The 15,724-nt window shown below is 35.0% G+C and overlaps 1 pseudogene; it reads right to left on the reverse strand.

Moving 5' to 3' along the window:
- Window positions 1–5,038: 5,038 nt before the first annotated feature.
- Window positions 5,039–5,418, reverse strand: LOC126004445 (60S ribosomal protein L31-like; annotated as a pseudogene).
- Between the last annotated feature and the right edge of the window lie 10,306 nt (window positions 5,419–15,724).

Below are 15,724 nucleotides of genomic sequence, written 5' to 3' on the forward strand. Positions count from 1 at the left end.
GACCCACTGGTTGTTCACTAGTAAGCTGTTTAATTTCCAGGTGTTAAAGTTTTTTTTTTTTTTTACTGTGTCCCTTTGTAGGTCACTGTGACCTGAGAAGGTAATGTATACAATTTCTATCCTCTTGATTTTATGGAGGTATATTTTATGGGCCAACATGTTGTCTATCCTGGAGAATGACCCATGTGTACTGGAGAAGAATGTTTATCTAGTTTTCTAAGAATGGAGTCCCCTATATATACTACTAGACCACTTTATTCCATTTCTCTTTTTAGAGCTAATATGTTTTTGTTGGGTTTTAGTCTGGTTGACCTGTCAAGGGGGGATAGGGCAGTGTTGAGGTCTCCCACAAGTATGTTGCAAATGGTATCTTCTTTTATATTTGTTAACAATTGTATTAAATATTTTGCTGGTCCCTCGTTGGGTGTGTATATGTCTAGGATTATTTTTTCCCTGTTGTACATATCGTTTGATTAGTACAAAATGTCTATCTTTGTCCCTTAAATTTTTTCTGAGCCTAAAGTTTGTGTCATCTGATATTAATATAGCCACTTCAGCTTTTTTAAGGGAGTTGTTTGCTTGAATGATTTTTCTCCAATCTTTTATTTAGAGTCTCTGTTTGATCTGACTATTCAGATAAGTTTCTTGTCAGCAGCAGAAGGTTGGATACAGCTTTTTGATTCATTTTGTCACTCAGTGTCTTAATAGGTTTATTTAGTCCATTGACATTGAGTGAGCTAATAATCATGATATTTAGTGTTATCCTTATATAAAAGTTTGGTGTGTCTGTTGATCAGTCTTGTCTTAAAATAGACCTTTCAGATTTTCTTCTAAGGCTGGTTTTGAGTCTATAAGGTTTCTGAGCCTTTGTTTATCCACGAAATTATGTATACTTCCTTCAGGCATAAAAGTGACTTTTGCTGCATGCAGTATTCTAGGCAGCGTATTCATTTCATTGACACTATATCCCATCACTTTCTTCTGGTCTTGAAGATACTTGTGACAGGTCTGCTGTAAATCTTAAGGATGCTCCTTTAAATGTAATTTTTCTTTATGATCTTGCTGCTTTCAGTATTCTATCCCTATTTGTGGAATATGTCATTGTGATTAGGATGTGTCTTGGGGTGCTTTTGTTTAGATCTCTTTTTTGCTGATACTCTTCGGGTTGCAGGATTTGCTCGCATGTAGTCTTTAGCTCTGGGACTTTCTCTGCAATGATGTTCTTCCCGGGGATTTTTTCCCTTGGGTCTCTGGGACTCCAATGATTCTTATGTTGTTCCTGTTTAGCTTATCAAAGACTTTTGGTTTCATCTGTTCACATTCGTTCATTGTCACATTTTTTTCATTGCTTGATCATTTGCTTTAAGGTTCTTTTCCAATCTCTTTTAGTGTATGGACTTGTTATGCATCTTATGTCCTAGCTCACTGATTCTGTCCTCAGCTTCTGTTACCCTGTTGGTAAGGCTTTCCATTAAGGTTTCCATTTCATCTACTGAGTTTTTAAGACTTGTTATTTCAGTTTGGAGTTTTCTGATTTATAACCTCATATCCTCTTGATTCTTATTTGTGTTCTTTTCAACTAGATCTATGCTTTCTTTGAGTTCTATGAACATTCTCTGTGTTTCTTCTCTAAACTACTTATCTCAGATGCTAACTAGGCTGTTTGCAGTTTTTGGCTTATCAGAGTTGCAATCTTCTTTCTCTATGCCTGGTGTTGGCCTCTGAAGCAGAGCAGCAGTGCTCCTCTGTCTCCCCCCTTTTTGGGTGGGACCGCTCACCTCTGAAAAAGCACCCCAAGGAATGATGGGTGGGTAGGACTAAAGAGCAGGGCACAGTAGAGTTAAGAATGTAGTCCAGAATGGCTGTCTGCCTTGCTTTAGAGATGGCAGAAGCAACAGCTCTACCCTGAGGTGGGTGGGACAGTTCATCTCTAAAATGCCCCCAGGGAAGGATGAGCAGGGAGGACCAAGGAGTAGGCCACAGGAGAGTTGAGAAGGTAGTCCAGAATCAAAATTAATATTCTTAAAATGTCCAAATTAACCAAAATATTTATTTGCAGAATAGCTACAATCACTATTAAGTCCTATAGCATTTTTTTTTATTAAAAATAAAAACAAAAACAGAACAATGTGATTCTGATTTGTAGTTGGGACTTTAAGAATCTCTGAAGATCCAGACCACAGATTTAAAACGAGACTTTCTCATATGAACTGGGATGCACAAAAATAAGGCACTAGACATGTAAATCCATAGCTTACCATCACTATTAACAACCTTGGGAAATGTTCAAATGAAAAAGAATTTTCTTGAAAATAAGATAATCCAGGTGTTTGGAAGATAAAGGAGAAGATAGTTTACAATGAAGGCAAGTTTGGCTGGTTTCTGTCAAGATGCTTTGCAAAGGGATATTTAGAAGCTGGAGACCAGCAATTAAGGGCTAGTGGGATTTAGGTAGCTTTAAAGTTAGGTTGAATTTCTCGAGGAAGAATAGATGTAGCTTAACAGCAGAAAACAGGTTGAATTACTCTTAGAGATGTTTAAATTTGTAGCTGAAGATCTATTAATGGATGGAAAAAGTTGCACCAGTGCTTAGTAGAAATGTATATTAGTTACCTGAAAATATTGCCTCTGTAGGTGTCTGAGTCATCATATTAGCAGAGCAGTTCACCTTTTCTGAGCAGATATAATATCTGTGCTAAAACACCAAAGATATTTTCTCTTTTTTTTAGGATAAGTTGTAGAAGGGAGGCATGTGGGTGTGAAATGTTCAATTCCTCTCTTCTAATTGGATCCATCAAGTATTATATAGGGGATGTAAAGAAATTATATCATCAAGTCTTTTTTTTAATCTAAGAATCACAATACTATCGCTAGAGCTGGACATTTCATTGGATGAAGAATATAAACCAGGATGGAGAAGAGTTTATTAACTCTTATTATTATTTATTATTTCTAATTATTTATTGGGGAAGCAAACTGGAGCATCTGCTGAAGCCATGGGTAGAAAAACTAAACTCCCTACTATATGACTTTTTGGAATTCTAGAAAAGTCAGTGAAATGCCTTTGCAGTGAATAGTTTAAGGAGTAAAGGGAAAATAGGCATATTAACATGGATCTATTGCAAAACAGACACTGTAATATATCTTCTGCTGGACATGGGGACCTGAAGGACTCAGAAGTAACAGATTATTGGTCTATGAGGCTCTCTAAAGGTCTTTTATCAGAAAAGTCTATGAGCTCAATTCTATGAATGCCACGTGGAGATGACTAGGCCCTGGTATCACAGGGCTCAGCTGGTACCACTTTAGCACAAACTAGCCAGGAGATGGAAATTTTCATAGGAAGATACAAAGTTGGCATAATGAAAAAAATATATTAACCCCCAAAGTCAGTCTATAAGAGGGTTCTTCAGGAGGTGGAGACAGTTAAATAGTGGGTCAAACACTGGGAGCTAAAGATGACTGTGGACAGAATCCAGTCTAAGATGGTGCTTATATAAGAACATCCAACTGAGAGAGATGTGATCAAATAGAACTGGGAGATTATGTCACAGAAATAGAGCCCTGTGAGTAGGGAGTTTGCCTTTACAGGTGTGGCTCCTAAACTACATGATAATAATAATGAGAAAAGTAGTTTTTCAAAAGAAAAATACAAAAGCCCAATTTACTCTTTGCCTTAGTGAACATGCACAGTGGTTTTAAATTTGTACTTCTTTAAATTTATTTCAGTATGGAATCTCAAAAAGGAAAAGTCTAGTGTCTTGGCATATGTCTTGCCACTAAATTCGGGTTTTTTGGGGGGAGGGTTGGTTTTGGTTTTGGGCTCACACCCAGTGATAGTCAAAGGCTACTCCAGGCTCTGCACAAAGAAATTATTTTTGGCAGTGCTTAGTAGACTCTATGGGATGACTGGGGTCAAATCTGGGTTTGCTGCCTGCAAGGCAAGCATGTTACCCATTGTTGTCTATCTCTGAGGCCATCACTAAATTCTCTGTTTGTTTTGTTTTGTTTGCTTTTTGGGGCACACCCGGTGACACTCAGGGATTGTGCTCAGAAATTGCTCCTGACTTGGGAGACCATATGGAACGCGGGAGGATCAAACCACGGTCTGTCCTAGGCTAGCTTTGGCAAGATAGATGCCTTACTGCTCTGCACCAACACTCCGGCCCCTAAATACTTCACTGATCACATTTCTCTCTTATTACAAGCACTAGTTTAGTCTGACTATTTATTAGGCTTGCCTTAGATACTTATTATCAAGATTTTCTTCCTTTACTTTTGGGACATGGGATACCCAGTATTACTCAGGGGTTACTCCTGGTTCTATGCTCAGAGATCACTCCTGTCAGTACTTGGGGACCATATATAGTGTTGGGGACCTAGGCTGGTACTGTGTCAATGCTTCATAATCTCTCATATCTCTCCAGCCATCCTCTATATCAGTTTTTTTGCATCTGTTAAAATACCCTTTAGACTCTAATTTTCTTGTTATCCTAATTGTTTATTAGCAACATTATTTTCAGACATTCTGTGTTGTCATGCCACAATATTTTATACAACTACTCTTGTTTTCTCTACAGCTGAAGGAAAAATCAGATATTTTCCCAAAGGTCTTTCATCCTCATGCTGCATATTTATAGATAATCTGATTATTTATCATTGTGACAGGCAAAGGAAAAAATGATAGTTATTTGTTGTTAGATGCCTAGACTAAAAATTCTTAATGCAAAATATTTGAGCTTCTTTCCCATACCTTAAATGTACTGATTCCCTGAAGAGTTGATATTTTAGCAATCAGTAACACTTCTTGTCTTATGCAGCTATTATACTTGAAGTTTCTGGAGCAGTTCTGAATCTGAGCTATTTGTTCCTACACTGGAGACATTTGATGATTGTTTCTCAAGTTTAAGGAAAATGAACTGTTGTAATAACTCCACTACTCTAAATTCTCTCTCTTTTCAAACCTTTCACTTCTTGATTAATCTTCACAAAATTAAAGCTCACAGCTTTTTTTTTTTTTAAATCTTATTATAACTTTTTATGTCACCTGTTTAGTTCTTATCCATATTGACTTTAGATTTTTGAAAGTGGTGACAGGCACCTAAGTGACCAACACTTATAGTTTGTTTGGTGAATCTCATCTTTATTACAAATGTATATGGATTCTGTATGGGACATTCCTTATTCCCTTGGCCCATACAGCTTTGTTGAGCCTGGTGTCAATGCACACATCAGGGTGCCCTTCTCTTTCATGGAAAACTTTCGAATCTCTTTGAGTGCCCTAGGCACAGGCTTTTTGAAACCCACTCCATGTATGTGCTTGTGGATGTTGATGGTGTATTCCCAGGTCATCACCTCGATGATGGCAGAGCGGCTTTTCTTCTCACCGCCCTTCTTTGAGGGAGCCATCTTGCTGTGCCCAAGAAGAAAATTAAGAGGTTCACAGCTTTTTGACAAGATCTTCACTCATAGTACTTAGGCGTGCAATTCTTAGCATGATATTCAAGAAACAATATGTCCTTAGTTAACATTTCCTTGGTCTCATTTATTTGGATTACACATTTGAGGTGCTCAGTAAGAAAACACACATAGAGTGGATCCTCAGAGGCTTAGACCTTTGAATATTTTTGTCAGTGCCTAACAAAGAACAAGATGAGAAGTTATTGTTCTGGGTGGCAGTTATAAAATGTTTATATACAGTTATAAAAATGTGGCTAATCTGTTAGAGTATAAAACCCTTAACTAAATTTGCATTTCTGGCCCAAGACTCAGCCTTCTCTGGGAAGAAAACTTCAGTGGAAGATACTGAGTCTCAGGCCTTTCAAAGGGAAATGTGTGATATCTGAACATATATAACTCAAGAAAATAAGAACAACTGAAATAGGAATTGCTATTATTAAGAAATAGTTCCTAAGGTATCGTGTATATTTCTTTTGTAATCTTTTTGGAAAAAATTTTCTGCATCCCTGCTTTTATTGGAAAAATTAAATAAACATAAAATACCACTCAAATTGTTTATGACTGAATTATTCAAAACCTGTTAACATAAAAACTTATATTTTTATGGAGATAACTAATATCATTTTGTGGAAAGAAACTTATGTTTTGTAGATCTATTTTTTTTGTGTGTGTGTCAAGAGACTTATAAAATTGAATCTGAATTTAGAGATTTTAATGGGCTATTTCACTCATGAACATGACTATTTTTGTTTGTTTTGTTTTATTTGGGGGCCACATTTTGTGCTGCTCAGATGTTACTCCTGGATCTCTACCTAGAAGTTCCTCCTGGCAGACTGAGTAGACCATATGGGATGCCAAGAATTGAACCTAGGTCAACTGCATGCAAGACAAATACCCTACCTGCTGTGCTATCACTACAGCATCATGAACATGATATTGACTGACTTCCTGTCACCCTACCCTAACCTGCTTTCTCCTCAGTGGTCTATGGGTGAACCTGGTACCCCAGAACTGCATGGCAAAGCTTGATTATGAAAATAACCTCGTTGACTCCTGGTCCCCATAAGCAGTGCTTGGGAGACTTATCCCACCCACAAAATTAAGATGACCAAGTGAAGTAGGCTGATTAGGAAAACAAAGGGATCTGGCATCCATAGGTTCAGAAGATATAATGAAAAAAAAGTTTTGAATCACCTTATAGGTAAAGATCAACCAACAGAAATCTGAATAAGAGATTCTTACCAGATAATGGCCTCTTGGTGGTATGGCTGGAGTGAGATTAAAATGTGATATCCTATTATCACAGGAATGTGAAATTACTCCGGGTATGTGCCTGGGATGGAGCAGAGCATTCAAGAGTTGCTTCGTGAACCAGATATGTGAATTGATTGCAGTAGTAGAGGATAAAAAAATTCTCAAAAGAGAATTTCAATATGAAAAAAAAAAACCCAAATGTATCATAAAGTATATATTTAAAGTTGGGAATTTAGTGAATTCAACTTTCCACAATAAGACTTCCTAAGAGTGGTGCACTATTTTGATTCATATTTAGAGTGATGTAGATAGATTCACAGTGTTTAGTAGCACAATAAATGTCTGAAAGTTTCTCAAAAAGTGTGTGACCTGATGCTGACCTTGGTAATTACCTACTGTTTTATGGGTTCAACTAAACTAAAAAATTGAATTTTTTTGAACTATATTTATTTTTGTCTTTAATAACCCTTTTAAGGCATTTTAGTATGAGATTATGGTTCTAAAATATTAGAATTAATCTAAGTCTGTGTGTGTCTATGTGTGTGTGTCTACATGTGTGTGCACACTTTAGTATTATTTTATTATGTTGTTGGTAAGGAATTGACAAACTCAATTTTTCTAAATAAAACCTCTTCACTCAACAAATCCCAAATTTGACCCATTGAGCAGTCAGACTAATTCCAGGAATGAGAATTTTCTTATATGTGTTTAGTTAATAATATAGTACTTTATGTTTTCTATAGTTCTTCTTGGTTCATATCCTTTGTAATGATTAATTCTATATAAAACTATATTAATGTGTTTTATTAGTTTTTGAACAACAGGATAAAGCAATAGTTGCTGTTTAATTTCTTCAGTACATTGGTCAATAGAGCACTGGTGTATTAAGATGCTAAATAAGTATTAATTAATTATCCATTAAAGAATTTTATTTATTATATAAATATTGTGTTACAATGTTTTTTACTATTCAGAAAAACTGCCACAATTTGAGATGCCTTCTATAGAGATGAAGCAATTTCCATTTGCTATGCTTGTCTCATCTGCTGAAGTAGTACATACTGAAGCTATTTTAGGGTTTTGTACTAAACTATGAGCTTCAGATGTTTTCACCTTTAATTAGAATTGGGATGCTATCGATCACAGAAATACTCAAATAAACAATTCATAATAAAGGAAATTAGAGCAAATAAGAGTAGAAATAAAATTAAAGCTAAAAAATACAGAAAAATGTAAGAAAATTATTTTATTGCATATTGAACATCACTAGCACATTTACTTCGTAAAATAATTTTACATTTATTTGAAATATATTTTGAATGTATTTTAAAAAGTACAAACATTACTTCAATTAGAAAAGACATATTTTTAATGAAAACATTAACTTCATCATATTAACTTAGCTGACAATAACAATAGCCTAAGTGTACTTTACCTTACCTAGATAAATTCTTACATGGGCATATGAATACACATACATGTATATTTTGTTATCATCGATACTTATCAAGGTTTAAATATATTTATGTATAGTTTAAAATGCTTACTAACTTAGAATAGGATGTTTATTTCACTCAATAAGTTAATAGATACTGGTCATATTTGACATATTTACAAAACTATTCCTTTGATTATTCTTTTTTGCTACATATATAACATTATTACTCATAAATAATATACTAAAATTTTTTCTTCACACACACTATGACCCGGCTATTTTATTTCTAGAAGATCATTAAATATAGGACTTCCAGACCAAAGATGACAGTGTTATAAATTTTAAATACTATTGGGAGACTTTTTATGCTAATTTACACAGTTCTTCCAAAGACCTCCCAAATCTCTACCCATCCATCAGTATGATAATTCTCCCCATGACTAGATGCTATTCTTTTCAAAATGTTTTGTCATAGTAATATGCCACATAAGAGTTATTTAATTTGCAATTCTCCTATTCTAAATATTAAAATGAAGCCTCTTTATACATTTTCCCTGTAGGCTTTTCTTGCACAACACATCATATATTTTATCCAATATTACTGGTTTTTGGTCTCTTATTTAGTCCAGATTTGTTGCTTTTAAGCACACACACACACACACACACACTCACACACACACACATCAAAGCTGTTTCTTTGCTGGTGACAGAAATCACATTGGCCAACCTTGTCTGGGTGATCCTAGGCAAGGATTTGACTTTCTTTGAGCTCTTTCTAACCCCATGAGCCAACTTCAGCTCTTCTTTTCATCAGAGATTTCTGAAAACAGGGCTCTATCACAATCAGGACACTGAATGGTCAGTAGCTCGTCAGTGGATGTAGTGACACCTAGATTTTAACTTGAAGTCTTGAACTTTTCCAGACCTAGCCCGTATTCCCAGCTCTTCTCAAACAACTCACATGCAAACATGGAAAGTCACGATCACTTTAGCTCATGTAGTGAGTGGCCATAGGGTTTGAACTCATGACCTGAGAATTGTTAGGCAAGTACTTTAAGTCATTAAATCATCTTTCCACTCTGATATTTGGGACTTCCTTATAAACATTGATCCTTTGTTTAACAATTCTGTTTTAACTATTTTCTTAATTGACGATTTTATTCTAAAGTTTGAGGATTTCCCCCCATATACACACCAACACACATAATTACACAAATTATATATGATACCAACTGCTTTCTATTTTGTCATGGTGGGTCTGATACCTAAATTGCAGATGACTGATCTATATTTGCAGTAAAATTTTTCAGGAAATGCTTCCAAGGTATAAAGGCGAGACAAACTATGAAAATAGGAACTTGTGTGGTCTTGGTTTAGAGTTTAATAGCTATATTTAGTCAAATTTCAAAACCGCTTTGTAACTTATTTGCATCTATTTATTTTTCTAGAAGTTCAAATTTACTTTTACAAAACATTCCAAGGGGGCTGAAACCACAGTACAATAGCAGAACATTTATTTATTTAATTTTTTTTTTTTTTTTTTTGGTTTTTGGGTCACACCCTGTTGTGCTCAGGGATTACACCTGGCTCCAAGCTCAGAAATCACCCCTGGCAGGAACAGGGAACCATATGGGATGCTGTCATTCGATCCATCATCTGTCCTGTGTTGGTTGCATGAAGACAAAAACCTTACCACTGTGCTATCAATTCTACCCCAAATAACAGAATATTTACCTTGCTCTTGGCTGACTTGAGTTCAATCACTGGCTTCTATATGGTCCCTGAGCGTGGTCAGGAGTGATTCCTAAACACAGAACCAGGATTAAAGCCTGAGCACTGCTACATGTGGTCCCCAAACAAACAAACTACAAAGCAAAGCAAAACAAATTATTCCATATATTGGAAGTTAAATATTAAATTTTATCCTTTGTAAATATATACTCACACAGTTTTACATGAAGTGAGATTAATACACATACACATTAGAGTTTTCTTTATAGAGAAAATAGATTGGATAACCAAAAATGTAAATGAAATTACAATTTCATTTAAGATCAAATTTCTAGTTTTTAGGAAACTGAGATATAAAGCCTGCATATATAATGCAAAAATGAAAATATAAATACAATTTTAAAGGTTTTAAGTTAATACTATTTAAGTGCATATACTCTTCACCTCTTGACATGACTATATATTGTTCTGCTGTACTTCTATATATTATCTAATAATCTTTCCTCTGGGATTCTAATCACATATTCATTTATAAAATCCCATTCATTTATAAAGTAAGCCATATAGAACACCATAAATTGTTTTTAGCTGTTTTACTACTATTGGTGAATTTTATGAATTTTCTCAAAAAATGGAATGGATGGTAAAGTTGCACTGATGAAGGGTGGGGGAGTGTATATTTTATGACTTAAACACAACTATGAACATGTTTTGTAATCACAATGCTTAAATAGAGAAATTATTTAAAAAATAATGGGATGGAGCAGCAGTAAAGACATTGTAATACCATGTTTTTGTCCCAAATTGTAGGAAATAATTAGCTCAGCATTCAATAGAATTGACTATAATGATTGAACCGTAAATATCCTTTGCTTGTTTTTTTCTTGAGATAGAGTCAAAGTCTCTATATTCAGTTTTTTCTCACTTACACTGTATGTGGCTAACCCTGTTCTGATGCCCAGAATTGAATCTTGTTCACTGAGCACTGCTCTGACTCTTCCCTGAACACAGAGGCAGGATTAAGCCCTGAGCTCAGTCAAGAGTGACCCCCAAACAAATATTAACAAAAGGAATTGTTTGAAATGTGCAGAAGTTATTTCCCTGGGGTAGCGGACATGAGTAACAACTATGGGTTGAGTAGTAAACAGATTTTGAATAAATCAATGGAAGGACAAAGTTTAAATGAAACAGAGAATAATGAAAAGAAATTTCTAAGATACAAACCACTTATATCTTCGATATCGATGAGAAAAAGACTGCAGGAGGTCTGAGTTAGGAATGCTGCCAGGGGATATTTTATTTGACCAATCTCTCATGAAAATCAAAGTTATGAATGTGAGTAGTCAGGGTTGAGGAAGAGGGTTCTCATAGTTTGAAAAAAAAATAACAGGCAATTTGGAACATTGAATACTGACTAGTAAATTGGAATTAAACAAACCTAATTAAAAAATTATTAGTAACAATTTCCTTCTCTTGCAAAGTACAATATCTATCTGCTTTGTAGGGCTGTAATTCAAGTTTAACAAAATCAGAAGAAATGAGCCTTGGAGTAAGTAGTGTATGGTAGGAATTCAGTAAGTAATATTTATAATTATATGTTTTTTTCTGTTTTTGTTTGTTTTGGTGCCACCCCTGATGGTACTCTGGGCCTTGTACATAGGGTTTATTTCTGGCAGTGCTTGGGGGACCATATCGATGCTGGGTGTTGAATTCATATTGACTGCATGCAAGATAAATGCCCTATGCACTGTGTTTTCCCTTCAGACCCTATAATTATATGTTTGATAGTGAACAACACACCCAAGTTTTATCCGCGAATGATCTGGAGAATGATTGAATTTTTTACACAAAGTTTAAGAATTTAACCTCCAATTTTTTCCCCTTCTGATCTTTCAAAATAAGAACAATATGAGTAAGGATGTGCTAGGAAAAAATGCAGATAGGAACTGTCAAAGTAATTAGCAGAGTTGATTCTAAACTATTTACTAATCTATACTGGAAGATCAATCTATGATGCTTAATCTGAAGGCAACAATTATCTATTTAACTCTTCAAAATAAAAGGCAGTTTTATATGCCCTAAAACTAAATAATTGATTGGTATCATCTAAGAGACAGGGGCTGGAGAGATAGCAGAGAGGTAGGTCTTTTGCCTTGCATATAGCTGACCTGGGACAGACCTGAAACAGACCCAGGATGGACCTGGGTTCCCTGGCATCCCATATAGTCCACAGATCCTGCCAGGAGTGATTTCTGACACAGAACTAGGAATAACCTCTGAGTGCTGCTGGGTGTGGCCCAAAAACAAACAAACAAAGACAATATGTGAAAGACATTAATAAAAAGGTAAGCATAATTAAGATACTGGGTTAAGAATGTAGCATATTCTATATCCACATTGAGTCTGCCTGTTATTATATATTTCCATGCCAATGTTTATTCTTCTAAGAGAATGTACTTTAGAGTCACTCATATATATGGGTTTGAAGATAAATTAAAGGTATTTTGTAATAATGCCCAGAGACATTAGAGATGATGGCCAGAAGGATTGGCTCCCAATCTGAAGCTTACCATAAGAGTAGTGAGTGCAGTTAGGGAAATAACTACACTAATAACTAGCATGACAATGTTAATGAGTGAGAGAAGTAGGTCTCAAATACAGGCATAGGTGAAAAAGGAGGGAGGGGGGCATTGGTGAAAGTTTATTTAACAAATAAAATGCAAACTGCCTACATTATAAAGCTTAATCTCTATTTCATCATGTGTTGAAATTAACTCTAATTCCTAATTTTAAGTGTAAATGATTACACAATTGCAGCATTAATTTTTAATCAAAAGATACTTGTTCCCTTTTATGAATTACTCAGAGCATTTTTAGATTAAAATATAAAATATGGCCAGAGTGATACTATTGCAGATAAGGAACTTGCCTTTCAGTCAGCCTGGGCTCAATCCCCTGTATCCCTTTTGGATCCCCATTGTACCTCCAAGAGTGATTCCTGAGTCTAGAGACAAGAGTAAGCCTTGCAATCCCACAAAGAAAAATATATTTATAATGTACAACATAAAATGACATTTTCAGCATGTGTTGTCTGCTATCTCCTCTTGGGATGTGCACTTTCATAATCTATACTTGAAGTGCAGGGACTCTCCTTCCAGTCTGGAAAAGCCCTCTCTTAGTATATTACTTACTCTCTCTCTCTGTCTCTCTGTCTCTCTCTGTCTTTCTCTCTCTCTCAGTTTCTCTTATTTTTTCTTTCTGTCTCTCTCTCATTAACTGTCTCCAACCTCCACATCCTCAGAACTTCCAAATAAAACCATTTTTTACTTAAAAATAAGTGTATATATATATATATGAATATACAGCGCACATCAGGGAAGGTTTGCCTTGCATGTGGCCCATGTTTGATACCTGCCATCTCATATAGTTCCCCAAGCCCCACCAGGAGTTACTTCTGAGTGCAGAGCCAGGATTAACCCATGAGCACTGCTGGGTGTGACCCCCAAACAAAATCAAAGCAAACAAAAAGAACAAACAAAAGAAACCAGATAATACTAAACAATGATAATCCCCTGATATTAAAATACAAGTCTAATTATTGAAACATGTAGGATGCAGGGCCTAAGAAGTGAAGACTAGATGTGACACAAGAACAGTCGTGGACTGTCATAGACACTTTAATGGTAGTTGTATGTAGTAACACTTTACATCTGTTCTATAAACTCTAACACTATGGAAACTCACTAAACTAAAATAAATACAAACAACTAATTTTTTAAACATGTGAATTATATAGTCATATAAATATATGTAATTTTAGTATAAAATTTTATATAAATTTTATATATATAAATTTAATATTTTATTGGTTATATTAAACACAAAGTTAACAAGACCCTAAGCACTTTAATTAGATACAGTAATTCTACACAAATTTATTGTTGGGAATGGTCGAGTCTAGTTCAACTTTCCTTATTCTTAATGCCTATTGTATTTAATAATTGCATCTGTGTCAAAGGTTTCTGGATCCTTTTATAAACAGATTTAAGATAAATATGTTGGCTCATGAGGAAATAGATGCATCACTGCACACACACCATTAAGTGCAATTAATTAAAGTCTTGATTATCAAGGAAGTCAATGAAGTGTAAAACATTGGTTTCAGTTATGTAAAAATAGTTTCTCAGTTGCAATTGAGAAAAACAAAACCAAAGGGTGCTTCAGTCTGTACTATCTGTTTTGCATAAAGGAGTAAAGTCCTATGTATAAAATATGTTTCTGAAATTATAAGGATGTATGAGAACTAGTGATTACCATAACTGTGTTGTCCAACTCCAGTATTTCTTGAGGATAAAATTTTTTTTCAAAATTAATATTTGCATATTGCTTTATTATTGTCTACCCAAAGACAATATTAGAACAGTAATAATAATAATATGGTCTTCACATGTTATGATTTAGATGAGCTATAGGGCATACTACAAAGGTAGAATCATGTTTATGCATGGAGAGGCCCAACTTCTCAAATGCTTTCAGAAAAAATACCAGTTTACCAAAGGTCTATAATCAAATGGCCTAAAATCTGTCTCTTAGGAAGCCAACAGTCCCCTCCCTTGTCAATAGTGAAATTGGTAAAACAACAAAAGTTCCAGAAACTTTTGATCTGAGGCCAGACGCTCTGCACTACCACACCTGCCCTTAGCCACCCTGACTGTTCTGAGGAAACCAAAAGAAAAGGAAAAGAGTGGACTCCTCAGGGAACGACACCAACAATCCACCTCTAAAACAAAGCTCTGTGTCTTCATTATAGAAGGCAATGAAGTAACACCTGGTCCACTGTGGCTGTCTGCTCTGAAGCACCTTCCTCCCAGCCCTGTGAAGTATTTCACCCTAATTTCACCAACAATAACTAGATATTGGCCAGCCTCTGACATTTTTAAAATAAATTTCTTAATGAAATCACCGTGAGATACATAGTTACAAACTTGTTCATGATTGAATTTTAGTCATCTAATATTCAACACCATTCCTTTCACTTCATACAATATCCAAGGCTCATCCCTTCACCAGTGCCTATTTCCTGCCACCAATGTCCCCAGCATACCTCCTGACCATCACTTCACCATTCCATCCTCCCTCTTCCCCTATAGTAGATATTTTTTCTTCTCTCTCTCTTTTCTTTTTCATTTTTAGGCACTGTGGTTTGCAATACCATTACTGAATGGGTGTCACATTTGTAATTTCTTACTTTTGTTCCCAGGAGTCTGCTAATGCCTCAATAGAACAACCGTTCTCTGAAATAATTTAACTTTTCTATGTAATGCTTTCTACAAAGACTTGTGAACTGTTCCAATTGTTTGTTTTTAAAATTATAGCTGTTACTTTTAGAGCAACTCAAACCTAAATGCTATATAAATTAATTAAGCTTTGTTTATTATGTTTTCATTAAATATTTTAACTCTAAATGCATTATATGTAGTCCCATGTATCAATACAAAGGCTTTATTTTAGAAAGTGTAACACTGAGTTCAACAATCCCCTTAAATAAAACTTTACCATAATGGTGACTCAAACTTCCAATGCTCAAGTCAGTTTGGTCTCAACATCATGAGACAAAGAAGCCCTTTCTGAACATATATAATTAAAGGGGATTTTAGAGAAAAGCTCTAATTTTCCATGGAAATAAATTCCACAAAATTACAGCTGTCCAGTTGTAGCTGGTTCTACTGGCTTTTCTTGTCTCAATTCACATTTTTTGGTCCAGTTTTCTATAAACATTTAATTTCAGTTTTAAAATGTCCATTTTCTTCCCCCCAATTTTAGGCAAACAATGGAAAAGTC

This window comes from Suncus etruscus, chromosome 3 (assembly GCF_024139225.1).
Source record: "Suncus etruscus isolate mSunEtr1 chromosome 3, mSunEtr1.pri.cur, whole genome shotgun sequence".
NCBI classification, from domain to species: Eukaryota; Metazoa; Chordata; class Mammalia; order Eulipotyphla; family Soricidae; genus Suncus; species Suncus etruscus.